We start from the raw sequence: 20,478 nt of genomic DNA, 5'->3' as shown, positions 1-20,478 counted from the left end.
GTTGACCGGGGGAAGGGGAGGAGGAATCGGCTGTGCAGAAGGCTAATTCGCAGACTCATTCCCTATATTTTCTGACCGGATGAGGCAATCAGAAAATACCGCGAATGACTGAGTCTGCAATTCGCAAACCACAAATTCACGAGGGAACACTGTAGTTCAGATCACATGCATTTTTCCTGAAGTCTAACATTGTTATTCTTCACTAGTCCTCTCTCCTGTACACCAACCTCCCTTTAGCTCTCGCTTTATATTTCCCCTTTCCTTTTCGCCTTCCTCCCTTACCACATTCTCTTACTACTTTGTTCTCTTCCTCTGATTCATCACCCCTCTCTCTCTCTCTCTCTCTCTCTCTCTGCTCTTGCGCTTCCCCTCTCTATTTCTTGCTCTCAACCACTTCCACCACCTCCAAGACTGCGTAGACAATTTATTAGTCACTCGGGCCGTATTACTGAGATCTAAGCCACATGCCCATTTGTCCAGCACGGTCAATATAGATCTCTGCTTTCTTTTCTATGACACTGAAGAAAGACTATTTACAAGTCTTAAGAACGACAAGAAATCAAGAGAACTGCAGGAGAGACATGAAATAACTTAACAATTGTACGCCCTGTTCTGTGCAATAGCTCATAACATATCACTTTAAATGGAGTTAGTCAATTTCTCCTTAAAGAACAATGACTGCTGGCCTTCTTAAAAGATAATGAAATGCAGAATCCCTTTTAGAACACATGACAAATTTTCAATTAACTGTATCGCTGCGCTGACTACAATGACGCACTCAATTTCTTTCAAATTAGGGATGTCTTCATGTAAGAGAATTGGGAGATGAATAAAAGAAAGCAAGGAGATGAAAATGGACCGCTCTACTTCAACCTGCAGATATAACAGAGTTAGTGAGAATAGGTGTGACAGGGGGAGCTCTGCTCAGCAACCTTATGCAGTTCATTTAAGGTTTGACCGAACAGATAGAGCGAACTTGCCAACCAAATTAATTATATCAGCCTTTCTGCTATCCTCTAGCAGTCTACCTACTTTAAAATATCGCTGAGACTTTAATGCAGTTTCTCTGTACCATAGTCTGTCTGTCCATACTGATTATAAGTCCCGGGGTGCTCCAGCAACTGCAAATTAATCCAAGTGAAGCCCAATTTTTTTAAATCTAGCTCAGTCAGAAACAGGAGACATAATAGTCTTTATAGTGTGATTAAAAGGAATAATATTTTCTTATAACAAAAATGCAGTTTTTATTGGAGAAGGACATTTAAAAATTTTTCACCCTTTTTTTTTCATTCCAGAATGTTGTGAAGCAGCGTACACCCTGTTGAGAAGGTAAAATTATGTAATTACCTGTTAATTTTCTTTCCTTTAGAAGCAGCAGATGAATCCAGATACAAGTGGGAATAGCTCACATCAACCAGCAGGTGGAGATAGAGAAACTGATTAACAGTTGGCCTTATAGCCTGGTATTCCTTCTGTCCATTCAGTTGTGCTCCTTGCCCAAGCATCCAGAAACAAGAGAATGAGCATCCACAAAAAAAAACTTCTTTCCAGTAGCTAATGTACAATCCATAAACTACAGAATACAACTACCAACAATAACTCACTGAAAAGATGCCACCTAAATCCGCGACAGGCATTTCACCGAAGGGTGGGGTGGGGCTCTGGATTCATCTGCTGCTTCTAAAGGAAAGAAAATTAACAGGTAATTACATAATTTTACCTTCCTTAGCATAGCAGCAGATGAATCCAGATACAAGTGGGATGTAGCAAAGCAAAACTCAAACCGGGTGGGAAGCTAATGCCGCCTCCGCTATCACTGAAGCGCCAAAACTAGCCTCCATACGGGCAGCCACGTCCAATCGGTAATGCTTCGAGAAGGTATTTCCAGAAGACCAAGTAGCCGCCCGGCAAATTTCCTCCAAGGAAATACCCCCGGACTCCACCCAAGACGTAGCCAATGCTCTAGTCGAATGAGCACGAAGCTGCTCCGGTACCTGCTTCCCGGTTAACAAATAAGCCGAAGCAATCGTCTCTTTAACCCATCGAGCGATGGAAGCTTTAGACGCGGCCATACCCTTATTTTTTCCCGCGAACAACACGAATAGGTGATCTGATCGACGAAAGTCGTTAGTCACCCCTAAATAATGAAGAATCATCTGGCGAACATCCAGGAGACGCAACGACGAGAATTGCTCTCCCCAATCCCCCCGCCAAAAGGCCGGGAGGAGTAAACATTGGTTCACATGAAAGGAAGAAACCACCTTAGGCAGGAAGGACGGCACCGTTCGAATAGATACCCCAGCATCCGAAATACGCAAAAACGGATCCCTGCAAGATAGTGCCTGCAATTCGGACACCCGTCTTGCAGAAGCCATAGCCACCAAAAACACCGTTTTCAATGTGACATCTTTCAGCGTAGCCATAGACAAAGGCTCAAACGGTGCCGCCCGCAACCTTCCAAGGACAAGCTTAAGACTCCACGAGGGACAGGTTCGCTTCACAGGAGGCCGGATATGGTGAACCCCCTTGAGGAATTGGACCACGTCGGGCTGCGATGCGAGCACCAAACGAGAAACCCGGCCCCTGTAACAAGCAATGGCCGCCACCTGAACCTTCAGAGAATTATAGGCCAACCCATAAAGTTACGCCCTCTTGCAGAAAAGAAAGAATAGCCGGCAAAGACGCCCGGAAGGGCGAAACACCCTGCCTCCACACCACGATTCAAAAACTTTCCATATTCTAGCATAGGAGGCCGACGTAGAAATCTTCTTTGCTTGAAGAAGAGTGGAAATAACCTGCTCCGAATAGCCCCTACTCCTCAGCCGCGCCCGTTCAATAGCCAGGCCGTAAGACCAAAGTGGGATGGATTTTCTATGGAGATTGGACCCTGAGTTAGTAAGTCTTGAGTCACCTGAAACTTTAACCGATCGCCTGCGTATAGTTGCATCAGATCTGCGTACCACGGCCGATGCGGCCAATCTGGAGCTACCAGGATCACCCTCCCCTGAAAGAGAGTGATGCGTTGTAACACTCGACCTATCATCGGCCAGGGAGGAAATATGTACAGAAGGGAATTCAGAGGCCAAGGGAGGGTTAACGCGTCCACCCCCTCCGAGTTCTGTTTCTTGCGTCTGCTGAAGAACCGAGGCAGCTTCGTATTGCGAGACGAGGCCATGAGATCTATTTCCGGAAGTCCCCATCTTAGGACCAGCAGATCGAACGCCTGAGCGGACAGCTCCCATTCTCCTGGATCGAGAAGATGTCTGCTGAGGAAGTCCGCCTGAACGTTTTTGTGACCCGCAATGTACGCCGTCGAGAGGAGAGGAACATGCATCTCTGCCCATCGAAACAGCACCATTGCCTCTTCGGCTAACTGAGGACTCCGGGTACCTCCCTGACGATTGATATATGCTACCGCCGTGACGCTGTCCGAAAAGACCCTGGTCGGACGGTTCTGAATCATGGACTGAAATGCCAGAAGCGCAAGCCTGATAGCCCTCAACTCCAGCATATTGATCGACCACTGGGCCTCCTCCGAGGACCAAATCCCCTGTACCGACGATTGTAGGCACTGAGCCCCCCAGCCCAGAAGACTGGCATCCGTCGTAACCACGACCCAATCCGGTGTCGCTAGCGGCATGCCCCGGAATAGATTGAACTCGTTGAGCCACCACTGCATGCTGTGAGCCACCTGAGGAGTCCACTGGAGACGCCGATCGTAGTCCTGAGATGCCGGGGACCACCGGGAAAGGAGAGACATCTGCAATGGCCTCATGTGGAACCGAGCCCAGGGTACCACCTCCAAAGCCGCCACCATCGAGCCCAGAACCTGTACATAATCCCATACCCGAGGTCTGGGCGACTCGAGAAGTAGACGAATCTGAGACTGTAACTTCTCTCCCCGATCTCGGGGCAGAAACACCTTCCCCAGACAAGTATCGAACCTTACCCCCAGATGAACCAATGACTGGGACGGGGACAGAGAACTCTTGGGAAAGTTGATGATCCACCCCAAAGACTGAAGGAGAGATATCACTCTGTGAGTCACCGACAAACTTTCCTGCCTGGAAGAGGCGCGGATCAACCAGTCGTCTAAGTAAGGGTGTACTCGAATTCCCTCTTTGCGTAGAAATGCTGCCACTACCACCATCATCTTTGAAAAAGTCCGAGGAGCTGTTGCTAGACCAAAGGGCATCGCCCGAAATTGATAATGCTGGCCTAGGATTGCAAACCGCAGAAACCGCTGATGCGGGGACCATATCGGAATATGGAGGTACGCCTCCTTGAGATCGAGGGAAGTGAGGAACTCCCCCGGCCTCACTGCCGCAATAACTGAGTGAACTGTCTCCATACGGAAATGGCGAACACTGAGAAATTCGTTGACTCTTTTGAGATCCAGCACCGGTCTGAACGACCCCCCTTTTTTGGGCACAATGAAGTAAATGGAATATCTGCCGAGGCCCACCTCTTCCAGTGGCACCGGCACCACCGCCCCAAGATCCAGAAGCACCTGAAGAGTCCTTCGGACCGAGTCTCCCTTGGCCGCCCCATTGCACGGGGATACCAAGAAAGAATCGGCGACGGGAGAGGATAACTCTAACTTGTAACCGTCTTGAATAATGTCTAACACCCACCGATCCGACGTAATTTTGGCCCACTCCGTCAAAAAAGCCGACAGCCGCCCCCCTAAGGAAGTGGCGGAGTGAGCCAAGACCCCATCATTGTGTAGTGCGACTAGCTGGGGCACGGGCTGGCTGAGCTGATGGAGGTTTCGCTGTGCGATAGGAACTTTTCTGGGAAAACCTAGGTCTCGAAGAAGGGAAGGAACCATACGTGGACCGGAAAACAGATTTACTTGTCCTATATCTCTTAACATCCCGGAAACGCTGTCTGGAAGCGGAGGACTTCAACGGGGGCCTAGGCCTGTCTTCCGGCAACCGCTGGGTTTTGGTATCCCCAAAATCCTTCACCAATCTATCTAAATGTTCCCCAAACAGCCAACGTCCTTTAAAAGGGAGTTTAACAAGCCGAAGCTTGGATGCCGCATCTGCCGCCCAATTACATAGAAACATAGAAACATAGAAAGATGACGGCAGAAAAGGGCTATAGCCCATCAAGTCTGCCCACTCTACTGACCCACCCCGATAAGTCTAGATGCTTATTACGGAGCCATAAGGATCTGCGGGAAACAACCGACAGAGACATCTGCTTTGCAGAAGCGCGAATAATATAATATAAGGCATCTGCTAAATACGCCAGACCAGACTCCAAATCAGCCAGTTCCTATGGGACAGAACCCCCTGCCTCCATCAAATTATCAGTCATCAACTGAGACCACTGCAGACATGCCCGTGCCGCATATGAACTACAAATCGCGGCTTGTAACGTGACCGCAGCCACTTCAAATGACATCTTCAGAGAAGATTCAATCTTTCTATCCTGAGCATCCTTCAGCGCAACTCCCCCTTCAACCGGCAAGGTAGTCTTTTTGGTAACTGCGGCCACCAGTGCGTCAACCCTGGGTAACTGAAATTTCTCAAGTTCGTTCGGGGCAACAGGATACAAAAGCCGCATGGCTTTTGCCACCCTTAGACTGGCCTCCGGCGTGTCCCATTGCGCCGTGATAAGTTCCTGCATAGCTTCATGCACTGGGAAGGACCTAGGTGGCTTTCACGTCCCTGCCATAAGGGGGATTGCGGATCCAGAAACTGTAGCATCTACCTGCGAGATATTTAACCCTTGCAACGCCTTAGAAATTAAAGAAGAAAGTTCTTCCCTATGAAACAGACGGAGAGCGGAAGGATCATCTACTTCTCTACCCGGGGGATCAGCCGATTCCAAGTCCAACACCTCACCTTCCCCTAGTGACTCAGGAAGGGATAAAGGGGAGACTGGAATAGGATCCCCTTCGTCCACGGCCGTGAGTCTGCGCTTCTTCGCAACCTGCGACTTCACCGGAGAAACCGCCTGAACCGCAGCCGCACCAGAAGTATTGCTAGAAAAATTAGTAGTGGAAGTAGATGGAACAGGCAGCAACGGAAAACTCCAAGGCACCGGCTGATCAGGCTGAGAGGTCTGCAGCATAAAAGCCCGGTGCATCAGCATAACAAACTCTGGTGAAAACGAATTCAGCCCGAATCCTGCCGACCCTGGCTGTTCGGAGCACTGGAGCGGAACCGCGGCTCCTCCCGGCGCACCCGACGCTACTACAGCCGCTGACTTCCCCTCCTCCGCTGAAGTAGGTTGAAGTATGGCCGACTCGACTGCGAGGGAAGGGGAAGTCAATCGCGCCTCCCCAACGCGGGAAATGGTCCAGTCACCCGCTTGTACCAACGAAGCCTCTGCCGGTGTATCTGAACACCCGGCCGAGCACAGCCCCGACAGTGCCCTGCGCTTCCCACAGCGCGAACACCGCTTCGCAGCCTCTGCCATTTAGCTCCCTCTGTGTTGTTTTTGTTTTTTTTTTTCAAACTGAAACAGCCCATCAAAATCGCCGACGAGGCCCCCAAAGAAAAGAAACCGGCACTCGTTCGGTGGACAGGACGAGGCAGGGGAAACTAAATGCTACCACTAAAGTACAGAAAAACCAGAAAATGTACTCACCAAAACTCCGAAACAGTAGCACAAGACGCAAAGTTATGGCTGGCAGTTGTAACTGAAAGCTGACCAAAAAGGTACAGCACAGCAAAGGCAGGCTCCAGCTTTTTTTTTTTTTTTTTAACTGGAAAGAAGAAACCGCAGAGCCCAACTAACCCCTCAATCTACCGGAGGGGAGGGTGGAGAAGGGACCCGGGAGGGCCCAGGTGTAGCTCCTAAAGCCGGCACCGCTCAGCCAGGCACCCCTGTCTGTCTGAAGAGAGCTAGTCTCAACAGAAGACTAAAACTGTAAAGAAATTCACCCGGCACAGCCAGAATCCAGGAGCTAGAGTGCTAGCTCGAACCCCTGCTGGGAGATAGAGCAAACTGAATGGACAGAAGGAATACCAGGCTATAAAGCCAACTGTTAATCAGTTTCTCTATCTCCACCTGCTGGTCGATGTGAGCTATTCCCACTTGTATCTGGATTCATCTGCTGCTATGCTAAGGAATGTTCTTTCGTCATCGTGATAAGAACTTCTTTGTTTTAAAAATAAAGGGGTCCTTTTACTAAGGCGCGCTAATACAATTTAGAGCACACTAAAGGCTTGCACGCTATAAATGCCCATTATATTCTATGGCTTTGTTAGCATTTAGCGCACACTAATCTCTAGCATGTGCTTAATCGGTTAGCGTGCCTTAGTAAAGGGACCCCAAAATGTTTTTCCTAATGTTTCAAGAGATGCGCAAAAACAGAGAAAACAATTTCTTCTGTTAAAATCTGGAGTATTACAGTTAGGAGCATTGCATTTTTAAAAATCGGTAACAAAAATCTCATGCATGAATACAGGATGTCCAGGGCGGTACTTGGAGAGACCTCCCAGGAAAGAGACTTGGGAGTTCTGATCGACAAGTCGATGAAGCCGTCCGTGCAATACGTAGCGGCGGCGAAAAGGGCGAACAGAATGCTAGGAATGATAAAGAAGGGGATCATGAACAAATTGGAGAAGGTTATCATGCCGCTGTACCAGGCCATGGTGCACCCTCATCTGGAGTACTGCGTCCAGCACTGGTCGCCGTATATGAAGAAGGACATGGTACTACTCGAAAGGGTCCAGAGAAGAGCGACTAAAATGGTTAAGGGGTTGGAAGAGTTACTGTAGAGTGAAAGATTAGAGAAACCGGGCCTTTTCTCCCTCGAACAGAGGAGATTGAGAGGAGACATGATTGAAACATTCAAGGTACTAAAGGGAATAGACTTAGTAGATAAAGACAGATTGTTCACCCTCTCCAAGGTAGGGAGAATGAGAGGGCACTCTCTAAAGTTGAAAGGGGATAGATTCCATGCAAACGTAAGGAAGTTCTTCTTCACCCAGAGAGTGGTAGAAAACTGGAAAGCTCTTCTGGAGTCTGTCATAGGGGAAAACGCCCTCCAGGGATTCAAGACAAACTTAGACGAGTTCCTGCTAAACTGGAATGTACGCAGGTGAGGCTGGACTCATTTAGAGCACTGGTCTGTGTCCTAAGGGCCGCCGCATGAGTGGACTGCTGGGCACGATGGACCACTGGTCTGACCCAGCAGCGGCAATTCTTATGTTCTTAAGTGCCCCAAAGTTGAACAAACTGACAAGATGACCACTGGAAGGTTTAAGGCATGACCCCCCCCCCTCTTATTCCCCCAGTGTTCACGATCCCCTCCCACCACCCAGAGATTGGGGGGGACAGCATGTTGATGGCACAGCTGATCACAGCAGAGAAATCCCCATCAGCTGAGCTGGTTTGGGGGATTCCTGCCGGCTCAGCTGAAGGGAATGTACGCAGGATCAGCTGGAGCCCTACACCCCTCTCCCAAACCCCCCATATCACCCCCACATCCTCCAACATTCCTTCCCCCCCCCCCCATCACTGGACACCCTCAACATCAGACGACACCCCCTACATCAGCAGACACCACTCGACTTCAGGTAACACCTCCCCCCATCACTGGATATCCCCAACTTCAGCAAACTCCCCCCCACACACACACATCAGCAGACACCATCCAACTTTAGTCTATCAAAACCTAACAAACTTGAAATTTCATGTATGTGAATTTGGACTTTCCCTTCCTATATATTTAATTTGAGTACCCCTTCTGTTTGGCATCTAAAATTTGGTCGTTCCACATGTAAGTGATAGTATTCTGTAGCTTGTGTGTGCAACTTCATGACATCTCTGACCCACTCAGGGGCACACTCATACATTATTTATAGAATAGTGCCTAAGTGCATATGCAACTATAAATTAGTGTTAACCTGCACCAACACCAATTAAGGGCTATTATTCGTATTTAATGTCAATTGGCATCTAATTGAACAACTAACCTCTTCTTTTATCACGGGTCGGCAAAGTAAATTTACCACACCAGCTCAAGCTTGATAAAAGGAGCCCTAAGTTAGGCACACAATTGACATTGTTCTATAACTTGCACACCCAAATTTGCACGCTAATCATAAATTCAGAGGGGGGGGGACTATCTTTATAGAATTATGAGGTATGTGGAAAAAGGGTGCACTACTTTCTTGATAGTGGAAGCATCACCCATGTGCAAACTATTACTCATATACAAATTCAAGCATGTGTGCAAAGTGTGGCATGATGCATACAGAATGTAGAAACCCCAAAGAGTTGCATTTGCCAGAGGGTGAGTGGCTGGTCAGCACAGACTAGGAGAGGGGCTTTGGGGTGACAGTGTCGGAGGATCCTAGGGCAAGAAAACAATGTGAAAAGGTGGTGGTTGTAGCCATAAAAATACTAGGTTGAGGAGAGAGAGGCCTATCCAGTAGAAGGAAGGAATCGTTGGCATCTTTGTTCACGTCATGGCTTTGTGCCCAGTTTTGGAGGCTGTATCTTGCTAAAGACGAGGCAGTTCAGAGAAGGTGACAAATATGATACTAGATTTATGCCAAAAAGACGTAGAAGAAGAGACTTGAAGACCTCAATATACAGTACAGTATATACCACAGTTCTCAAAATACACCACAGTTCTCAGGATACACCTAGCCAATCAGGCTTTCAGGATACTCATAATGAATATAACATAACAAATAACTTCTATACGCTCTTCCGGAGGCTGTTATATGGGAAAACACCCTCCAGGGATTGAAGTCAAAGTTAAAGAAGTTCCTGCTGAACCAGAATGTACGCAGGTAAGGCTAGACTCAGGGCACTGGTCTTTGACCTAAGGGCCGCCGCGTGAGCGGACTGCTGGGCACAATGGACCACTGGTCTGACCCAGCAGCGGCAATTCTTATGTTCTTATAACCTTGTAAGTTCTATGTGGTGTACAAAATTTTAAAAAACATATAATTGTTAAGGGTAATCATTATTTAGGAAACAAGTATGTCTTCAATTGTTTTCGAAAATGATGGTAGGACTCGGAACTCAATAGAGATTTCAAGTTCTTGTCTCCAAAGTGCTGCCTGAAAAGAAAGAAGACGTTGATAGAACTTTTTATAATGACAACCTTTCATCGAAGGGAAGTTAAAAAGCGCATGAGATTTTTGCATATGTGTTAACCGAGCAATAGAGAATGAATCCACCAAATAGCTAGGAGATAGACCAAACAAAACCTTAATAACCAAGATAACAAAACTTAAATTTAACACATGAGATAGATTTGCATACAATGGAGATAGTGCATGCAGACTTATTCACCATTCATTGTGTCCTGAGGTTTGTGTTCAGAACTGCTGCACTAGAGGAAAAGCGAGATAGGGGTATATAATATAGAGATGTAAACTAATCTTTTCCAGAGATTGCAGGGGGGAGATGTAGGAGCAATGTCAGGAAATACTTTTCTCACAGAGTGATGGATGCGTAGAATGCCCTCTCAAGGGAGATTGTGATGACCAAAGATGGGGATGCAACTCAAGAATGCATGGGATAAACACAGAGGGACATCAAAGGATGAAAAAGGATGAAATCCAATTAAAGCAAATCCACCCTCGACCCCCAATAAACCCAGCAACTACCGGCCAGTCTCCAACCTCCCATTTGTCTCCAAACTCCTAGAATGAATAGTGCTCCGCCAATTACACCCTTTCATAGAAGAACAAGCAGCCTTGTCCCCCTATCAATTATAGTGTTCCCCAAGGCGCCCTTCTATCCCCCCTTCTATTTAACCTATACATCAGACCTGTCCTCGATATAGCCCAAAAGTACATTAAAATCTACTCCTATGCCGATGATATCCAGCTGCTCCTCCCACTAGGCGAAAACTGATCATCCCATATCGCCAATCTCTAACTCTGCTTCTCTGACATGAAAACCTGGATGACAAACAACAAACTACAGCTGAACACCTCCAACACAGAACTTTTATGGATCAGGAAAAAAGAAAAGTACCAAATACACACACCCAACACTATCATGGGACTCCACCTCACTAATAGCAGCAGATCAGGTACGCAGCTTAGGAGTAACATTAGATGGTCACCTGTCCCTGTCCACCCACATATCTCAAGTAGTCTCCACCTCCTTCTACTACCTCCACCAACTGAGAAGGATCAAACCTTACATCTCCAAACCTGACCTAGCCCAACTCCTCTACAACTTTGTTCTCTCCAGGATGGATTACTGTAACTCCCTATTTAATGAAGTGGCCAAAAAAGATCTCAAATGCTTCCAGTGTGTACAAAATACAGCAATCTGCCTCCTACACAGCCTCAACTACCACGACCCCATCTCCCTAGCCCTCCACGCAGAGCACTGGCTTCCGATCAACCAACGCTGTGCATTCAAGATGCTGGTAATAGCACGTAAAATAATCTAAGCCACCACCCCAGCCTACATAGGATCCAAGATAACCCTATAAACCCCCAACCGTCTCCTCTGCTCTGACACGGAAAACGCCTATGCATCTCCCCAGAAAGGTCTCTACTGTCAGAAACTGCCCGCATACTCTCCTACAGCCACTTCATCCCCCATCTCTGGAACCAACTCCCCCTGCAAATTAGACTACAGAACTCATTGATGACCTTCCGGAAAGAGGTAAAGACCCTCCTCTTCAACTGAAATTCCAACTGCAATCAACCCCCATCGCCCCCTTATATTCCCCCCCTCCTTTCTGCACTTTCCTCTCCATTCTTAATCTGTACTTAAGTTGCTGTATAGTCTTTGTACTGTCCAAATATATTCCACTGTGAATGTTTGCTTGTAACCCATTCTGAGCTACTGGGAGGACGGGATAGAAATCAAATTAGATAAATAAAATAAATAAATGACCTCATAACTAGAGTAAGCTTTGATGTCAGTTTCAAAAGGTTGGAAAGTAAGGCCAATGCTGGACAGATTTCTGTGGTCTGGGTCCTGTAAATGGCAAAAAAAGAGATCAGGATCAAGCAGTGGCGTAGCGAGAGTACGAGGTGTCCAGGGTGGTGCCAACCCCCCTACGTGCCCTCCTCTCCCGCTGCTCCTTCCATGCCCCCCATTCCTTCTCCGCCCCCACGCCACACTCACGCCCTCTCTTCCCCACCATACCTCTTTGAATCTTCGCCAACTTGAGCAACTTCTCCGGCCCGCTGCTTGCACTGGCATTGGCTTTCCCTCTGATGTCACATCCTGGCCCTGCAACCCGGACGTGATTCCAGAGGGGAGCCAAGCTGGTGTGAGAAGCTGCTCATGCCGGTGATGTAAAGAGGTACGGGGTAAACAGAGGGCCTAAGCATAGCATAGGGGGTGGAGAGATGCCCAGCACCCCCACCACCCAGGGTGGTCTGCTCTCCCCCCCCTTACTATGCCACTGGAATCAAGGCTGGGATGAGCTTCAACAACTACTCCAGTAGTTGGGAAGTAGGACCAGTGCTAAGCAGACCTCTATAGTCCGTGACCCAAAATTGTCCAGGAGAGACAGAATTAATGAAGACATGGAACCTTTGAGAGGTGCCAGAAGCAACTCTGGCCACCATGCAGGTCTTTATCTGTCAGCATTTACTATGTTATTTGTGTGTGCAGAAAAACAACAACAAAAAAAAATAGGCACAAGAGATGTCCAAATCAACCAACAGTCACATTTATTCAAAGCAGTAGTATTATAGAGGTAGGCCTAGATCTTTAAAAATATCATATAAAGTCCCAAAAGTGGAATCCTAGGAAAGTCCCAACCAGGATCCAGGTTTCAACAACTAAAGTCGCCTTCCTCGGGGGACTATACGTCAACAAGACACATGAGGTAGGTTATAGAAGTGGTCAGAAACGACTTTACAGGTCGCGGACCTGATGGGCCACCCTGGGAGCGGACCGCTGGGCGAGATGGACTTCTGGTCTGACCCAGTGGAGGCAACTTCTTATGTTCTTATGTAAGTCAGCAATCTGTCGTAAGCGTGCGGGCGTCTCCGATTAGGAAATGCCAAAAAGATGAAGCCTGGGTCCTAGTTGAGACTTTGCTAGGATTCCACTTTTGGAACTTTATATGGTCTTTTTAAAGACCTAGGCCTACCTCTATATTACTACTGCTTTGAACAAATGTAACTCTTGCCTCTTTTCCGTTCTGCTTTATTCTCGAGGCCAGTGACCTTCTTCTGTTGTTCTTTTTAAAATTTGTTTGTGAACATATGCCCTGTTTGGTGGGGGGGGGGGGGAGGAAGTGCACTCTCTTTCTGAAATATTGTGCCTTTCTTCCACACGATGCACACTTTTTCTAAAGAATATGCTGTGGGCTCCTTTTACAAAACCACGGTAGCGGCTGCTGCAATTGCTTCGACGCCTATAGGGATTTAATGGGCATCTGAGCGTTTGCCGTGCAGAAGCCGCTATGGTACCTCTGTAGCTTCTAGACCACTATTAATTACTGGGGGGTCAATTCTGAGCAGTATGCATGACCTTCAGTAAAGGTGTTACAATACACGAGCTAAATATATGCGAATCTGACAAAATGAAAATTCCCATAAATTGCATGGGAAATAATGCAAAACAAACAAAATTGGTTGATCATCCCTAATATTCAGAGCTTATTCACTCACTGTTATCAGTGCAGTGGAACAGTTGTATAAAAGGGTAATTCCTTTTCAAAATGACCTTCCTCGTTTAAAATAAATATATATTAAAACCTGCCTCTTTCCGGGTGGTGTTGTGTGTTCAAGGTAAGAACTCCAATCCTCAGATCTTCCTTCTTAACGATAATGTTTGGGTCATAAATGTGATCATGTGACTGAGATTTTTAAGATGATATGAATGTAGAGTGATATAGCTTCTTATATGATTGTGCTTTTCTGCTATTTTAACTAATTTCCCTCCCCCTTTTTACAAAACTGTAACATGTGGTTTTTTTTGCGCAGGCCACGGCGGAAATAGCTCTGAAACTAATATTTATTTATTTTAGATATTTATATCCTGCCTATCAGAGTTATCTAAGTGGTTTATAATCAAGTACTCAAGCATTTCCCTATCTGTCCCGGTGGACTCACAATTTACCTGATGTACCTGGGGTACTGGAGGATAGATTAACTTGCCCAGGTCACAAGGAGCAGTGCAGGATTTGAACCCACAACTTCAGGGTGTTGAGGCTGTAGCTCTACTACGCCACTCCTTCTTTCCTAGAATTATATGAGCGTAGGAGCTGTTACCGCCGTAACTAAACATGCTAGTGTGGTTTAGTAAAATTGGGGGGGGGGGGGGGTTGTTGGATGTAAACCTCTGTGATCCCTTGAGTAGCAAGGCATGAGTTAAATACTACTATTAATTATTTCTATAGCACTACCAGAGGTACACAGTTCAGAGTCACAAAGATAGTCCCTGCTCGAAAGAGCTTACAATCTAAACAGAAAAGACAGACAAACAGGATGCCATGGATACAATTAAGGGGAACGGTTAATCTGCTGGCTGGGTTGAAGGGCAGAGGGGAATACAGGACAATCAAGCCATTGTGACATCACTGATGAGGTTGGCTTTTATTGGTGGAATGAGGCATTATGACATCACAAGCTCAGCTCTGCTTCCCAAAGACTGAAACTCATTCACACCACTACTACGAATTATTTCTATAGCGCTACCAGGCGTACGCAGCACTGTACAGAGTCACAAAGAAGACAGTCCCTGCTCAAAAGAGCTTACAATCTAAATAGACAAACAGGATGCCATGGATACAATTAAGGGGAACGGTTAATCTGCTGGCTGGGTTGGTGGGCAGTATAAAAGCATAAAAGATTTTCAAACTCACTGGCCATGTTGCTTTGGGAAAAAAACAGCATTGCGACTCTTTAAAACACACTATACCTTACTGCAACTTCTTTTGAAAAACAAAGCCTGGGTACATTTTATTTTTAATCTGAACAGGAATAAAAGAATGTTTCACATGATGTTATTTGAGAGTAGGCTGGAAACGGCAGCCAAAGTGCCTCATTATTTTAGGATTGATTGCACATATGTGTGCTTGACTCACATTGACTTGCCCTGACTCATTAAAAGATAACATCTCTGAAATGTGGTCGCTGTTCAAAGTAGATATGCGTTGATTGATTAAGGAAAATAAAACGCAACATGTATAATTAATTATTCTAACCTCTTTAGAGGGATCGATAGGTAGGGGGAAAAAAATACCCCATCAGTTTCGAGTCAATAGTGCAGTTCTTGGGTATAAAGTTATTAAAATTCCATTACTGCATCTAACACTTGACAGAAATGTGGTGCTGTTGAACTTGTATGAACCAGAAGGAAAAGAAACCCATTCTCTGTCGCATAAAGGTATCGGGAACAGACCAGCCACAGTGCAAAAAGATACAGTCAGAATCTCCACTCTTCGTACTGTTTCTTGGCTAGAGGCTCCCTGAACTTCAGGTCAGGGAAGGGGTAAAATGCGGACCTCACGGATCTTATCTGCACGTCCTTAAAAATCTGAGGTCTGTGCCACTTTTAGTCTCAGCCTAGGTTATGGCTCCGACAGACCTCTATGACACTTTAGCTCTGACGGATCCTAATGCTTTTCCCTCCCTATGCTGAGACTAAAAGTGGCACGGACCTAAGAGCAAAAGTTTTGCCACTTTTAGTCTCAGCATAGGGAGGGAAAAGCATTAGGATCCGTCAGAGCTAAAGTGTCATAGAGGTCTGTCGGAGCCATAACCTAGGCTGAGACTAAAAGTGGCACAGACCTCAAAGCAAAAGTTTTGCCACTTTTAAGTCTCAGCATAGGGAGGGAAAAGCATTAGGATCCTTCAGAGTTAAAGTGTCATAGAGGTCTGTCGGAGCCATAACCTAGGCTGAGACTAAAAGTGGCACAGACCTCAGAGCAAAAGTTTTGCCACTTTTAGTCTCAGCATAGGGAGGGAAAAGCATTAGGATCTGTCAGAGCTAAAGTGTCATAGAGGTCTGTCGGAGCCATAACCTAGGCTGAGACTAAAAGTGGCACAGTCCTCAGGGCAAAATTTTGCCACTTTTAGTCTCAGCCTAGGGAGGGAAAAGCATTAGGATCCTCAGAGCTAAAGTGTCATAGAGGTCTGTCAGAGCCACTGAGACTAAAAGTGGCACAGCCACAGACCTCAGATTTCTATGGACATGCAGTAAAGGTCCGCGTTTTACCCCTTCCCTTTAGGTCAAGCTTTGAAAGCCATCTTGCTGCTCAGAAATGCATTTAAACATGACCACGCTTAGCAAAAAGCCAGGCGCTGCTATGCCATTAATTAAAATCCCTCAGTATTGCTTCCCTGCCTAGTGAATCAGGAGAAGCAGCTATTATATGGGAAGTATTTAGAGCATTTAGATCTTTTGCCCGTAAATAATTGCCATCAGCTTCCTAAATGAACTCCACTCCGCTATTTATCACGCTCCATTCTATACAGTTCTTGACTAGTTACGCTGGTTATTGCATTTTTCATACAGTAGCCTTCGCAGTCCTTCACTCAATTAGGTCTCTTATTGTAGCTAATTTGTCAGTGTCAGTATCAGGCGTAATCTCTTAAATCCACATCAGCTCAGAAGCCTGGAGTGCACTTTTTTATCCCCTGCTGAAATACTGCAAAGCTGAAAATTCACAAAATGCAGGGCAGTAAAAACTCCAATTCGCTAATAAATGGCAAAAAAAAAAAAAAACACAAAAAATCTCGACTTTCTTGGCAATAAGCATGCATGGAACGGTGTATTGAGCTCATTAAATCTACTCTGGCAGATGGTTCAAAGAGAAAACAAAAAAAGTGATTCCCCCTTCCCCCCCCCCCCCCCCCCATGAAGACTTCTTTGCCTCCTTCCCCAAACTGCAAAGCAGCTTCCTTGGAGTTATGCAACTGCTAAATGCTACCCACCAAGATTAATAAAGTCACCAAAGGTTAGAAACCAGAACTTGAATTACTTAAGTCATGTGCGGGTCCTACATGGATAATCAAAGCCTTGAAATAATAGCCTTGCAAAAAAAAATATATATATAAAAAAAAAAATATATATATATATATAATAAACCCACCTCAAAAGATCATTGCATGCCAGTTGATTCTAACTGTTATAATCAGCAAACTCCATCCGTTCTTATATCAGGGGAAACCAACAATGCATATGCATTTTCCCCAGGGAAAAGTGCTAATTTAATTGAAATATCCTTCCCAGTCTAAATAATCCCATAACAACAATCTGCCTGTTAAGTCCGTCTCCTAAGCATTTACCCTCGTTATATAACCTGGATTCCCGCTGGTAGCTTCCAAGTAGAGAGGGGTCTCCCCGCACAGGTTTGCCCACCTCACCTTTATCTGCAAGGAGAGAAAGGCGCTTACCCAGCAGCGGAGCAATGCAATTCGTCCTGCGGGCGGCCAGCATGGGTGATCCCCTCCCCCACGGCCTCACGCCAAAGCCAGAGAATCGGGTCTCACTGAAGAGCTGTAAACATCCATCATCACGGCACCGGTGCCGAAGCTGAAAGCCACCTCAGCTGTTCTCTGGGCTCTGCGAGCTGATGTCACAGTCATCAGCCCGGGGTGTGCTCTCATTGGCTTCGGTTACCTGGAATCAGATCTTAACCCTAAGCTGGCGGCTCGGCTTTGCAAAGCCGAGTCTCGAGGGTTGTTTTTTTTCTGGGCGTTGAGAATTGTGCCAAAGCTTTGGCTTAGCGGGTGCTGAACCAGAAACAGGCTAATTGCCTTGGTAATTAATTAATTAAATAACAGCCCAGGGGGAGTTGGATTTGCATAATCTGTTTCATAAATGGGAAAGGGTAGCGATCATTAAACTGTTACAGTAAGGCAAAAGGTTACTTACTGCATGCAGACATGATCTTGGAGGGGTTGTTGTTGTTTTTTTTCTTTGTTCTTATGTATCTATTGTATTCCTTTGGGGGGAAAAAAATCATGGCAGAAATAGGCACTGCACTGAAAACATTGACTTTACTGTTTAAAAACCATGCCAATGACAGTCAACGCTAAATTATTATTTTTTTAGGTCTAGAAATGTAATTTGGGGATTTCTTATTAAAGGTTAACTGAAGTTGTATTTATTCTGTGACAAATAAAGCATTAGGTACTGTCAAAGTGTGCCACAGTTTAAGTGACAAAATATTAATTAGGTGTGAGTTTCTTTTTTTTTTTTTTTTTTTTAAGGGTTAATTAAAACAAGTTTGGAAATAATTTAAAGGTTTGGGGCTTTTGTTCTACAAAGCTTTCTTTACTAATTTTGTTGGTTTTCAATTTTGTTTTTGGCATTTTGGAAATTGAGAAGTGGATTTCATTGGATTGGAGGGAGCTCTTCAGACTTGTGAAAAATCTGAATTAAATGGGGTCATTATATAAAGAGTATTAAATCTTTACCTCCAGATCCTATAAAGGTCATTCAAACTGGCTGGTGTTAGACATGCTGGGGCCCGGTGGCCCAGGGGCCCCCTCCCTGATTTCTCTACCCACCAAATGCCCTCCTATCCAGCAACCATCCCTTCATTTATAAATCAGCTGCTCCAGGAAGCCCTGTGGCATGGGATGTCCTTCCCTTCTCATCCAGTTCCAAAGCCTCCCTCACCTGTAAAAAAGCAAGGAGGTGACTGGTACAGCAATGATTCTTTGATGCTGCCCATGGCTTCCTCAGCACTGTTCCTCTGTCACTGTCCATCCAAGCAGAAACAAAAAGTTACATCAGAGTGGGGTGGACTCTGGCAAAGAAATAATACTGAGAAAGCTGGGAGGGGGGGGGGCTAAGGGATCTGGCCAATTTTAGGATGTACTACCCCTTCTCGGTGGCATTGTGGGATGTGCTGGGACTGGTCTAAGATTACGATTGGCTCAGGAACCTAAGGCCCCTCCTATGGGAGGGGCCTTAGCCTGGGCCAATCAGGCTCTTAGGACCCTCCCTGGTGCATTCCACAATGCACCAGAAAGGGGCAGGCCTGCCATTCAGATGAAGGTGGGCCTATTGGCCAGCTGGTGGAAGCATCTAGCCGGTCAGCCAACTACTAAAGGTGACCGGGGGGGTGTCCGGCAGGATTGACTGGGCATCCCTCCTGCTGCAGTCATTATGGGGGGGGGGTACAACATTTGTACAGGAGGGACTGGGCACTGCCAGTAGTCTTTTGGGGGGGGGATGGGACGGGACAGGACAGGACAGGATTCTATATTTCTAATCAGTTTAGTGGCTGAGGCATAGTTCCGGGTCCTGTCCTATCTCCAAACCCCCCCCCCCCCCCCCATAATGACCACAGCATGTGGGATGCCCAGTTTCTCCTGCCCTTGCCGCCATGAGATCCCTTGCCACCATCAGCTCAGTGGCAACACGATTCTCTAAGCGGCACCTGTAACATGGGCGCCGGTTAGAGTGGTGGTTAGGCGGCTTAGAACAATTCTGTATAGGACATCCATGTCGCTTAGGCGGCTTCTGAGAACGGGCACCCTATACTGAAGCCGGGCCTCAGTGCCTAAATTTTAGGTCTTGGACCTTATCTATAAAGATGGAGTGTTCTTTTGAAAGAGTGTGAACTTAGTCCTGATAATATGTCCATGTGCAAACTATCTTGCCTATGTGAATCATATGCAAATGTGTACACTATCGCGAAAGAGTGTGCACTTCTGTCAGAAAGCGTATCTTTTTTTGCAAATAGAGGGTATTGTTCATAAATAGCGTGTGCACTCTTTCTCAATCGTGTGCTCTCTTTTGGAAAAGTGTGCATTCTTTTCAAAAGAGCATTCAGTCTTAACTAGGGGTACGGATTGAGACATCCGGGTTTTACTTCTATTGAAATCAATGGAAGTAAAACCCGGATGTCTTAATCCGTCCTCCTTTTTCTGGAGCCATATGATAATCCTAGTCATAATGACATTGCTTCCATAAGCAAAAAAAACAAAACAAATTAAAAACCAAACAAACTCAGAACAAAATGATCATTTCCATAAAAGACAAAGGAAACGGCACGATACAAATATTTTCAAGCTGCACACTTCTATAATTCTATAATGGTGTGAATTCCTTGCCCCCCAAAATGCCCTCTTTTGAAAGAATGCACAGTCCCCCCTCTTTTACTAAGGCATGCTAGCCGATTTTGCATGCGCTAAACACTAACGTTTCCATAGAATATAATGGGTGCGTTAGCATTTAGCTAGTTAAATCAGCTAGTGCACCTTAGGGCTCCTTTTACTAAGCTGCGTTAGCGATTTTAGCGCACGCAGCTTTTTAGCACGTGCTAAGCGGCTAGAACTAATGCTGGAGTTAAGGTCTAGCACACGCTATTCCGCGCGTTAAAGCCCTAACGCGGCTTAGTAAAAGGAGCCCTTAGTAAAAGGACCTAGTATTAACAACATTTGGGGGGCGGGGGAACAATTTTACATTTTTTTTCAGTTTTTGGAAAAAAAAAAAAGACATGAAACAAAATGGACTAGAAAAACAAAAGGGGTGGAAAATCACAAATAACCAAATGAATGGATGTGCTAAGGACCGAAAAGGGACCATATTAAACTGGTTTTCATTCGA

At 46.0% G+C, this 20,478-nt stretch overlaps 1 protein-coding gene across 10 annotated transcripts in view; it reads right to left on the bottom strand.

Annotated features, from left to right (window-relative positions):
• Positions 1 to 18,647, bottom strand: part of MGAT4C (MGAT4 family member C) — a 200,673-nt gene extending 182,026 nt beyond the window's left edge. For 2 of the 10 annotated variants that reach the window (XM_033951044.1, XM_033951042.1), the window contains exon 1: positions 17,310 to 17,721. The gene's annotated coding sequence lies outside the window, so the exon portion shown is untranslated. Of the gene's footprint in view, positions 1 to 17,005; positions 17,143 to 17,201; positions 17,261 to 17,309; positions 17,722 to 18,540 lie in introns of those variants that run through there. The other 8 variants (XM_033951037.1, XM_033951036.1, XM_033951038.1 and 5 more) reach the window with 7 other exon arrangements.
• Between the last annotated feature and the right edge of the window lie 1,831 nt (positions 18,648 to 20,478).

The sequence above is a fragment of the Geotrypetes seraphini genome, chromosome 7 (genome assembly GCF_902459505.1).
Source record: "Geotrypetes seraphini chromosome 7, aGeoSer1.1, whole genome shotgun sequence".
NCBI lineage: Eukaryota > Metazoa > Chordata > Amphibia > Gymnophiona > Dermophiidae > Geotrypetes > Geotrypetes seraphini.
Note: the sequence above shows the minus strand (reverse complement) of the source record. Positions and strands in the feature narration are given on the sequence as shown.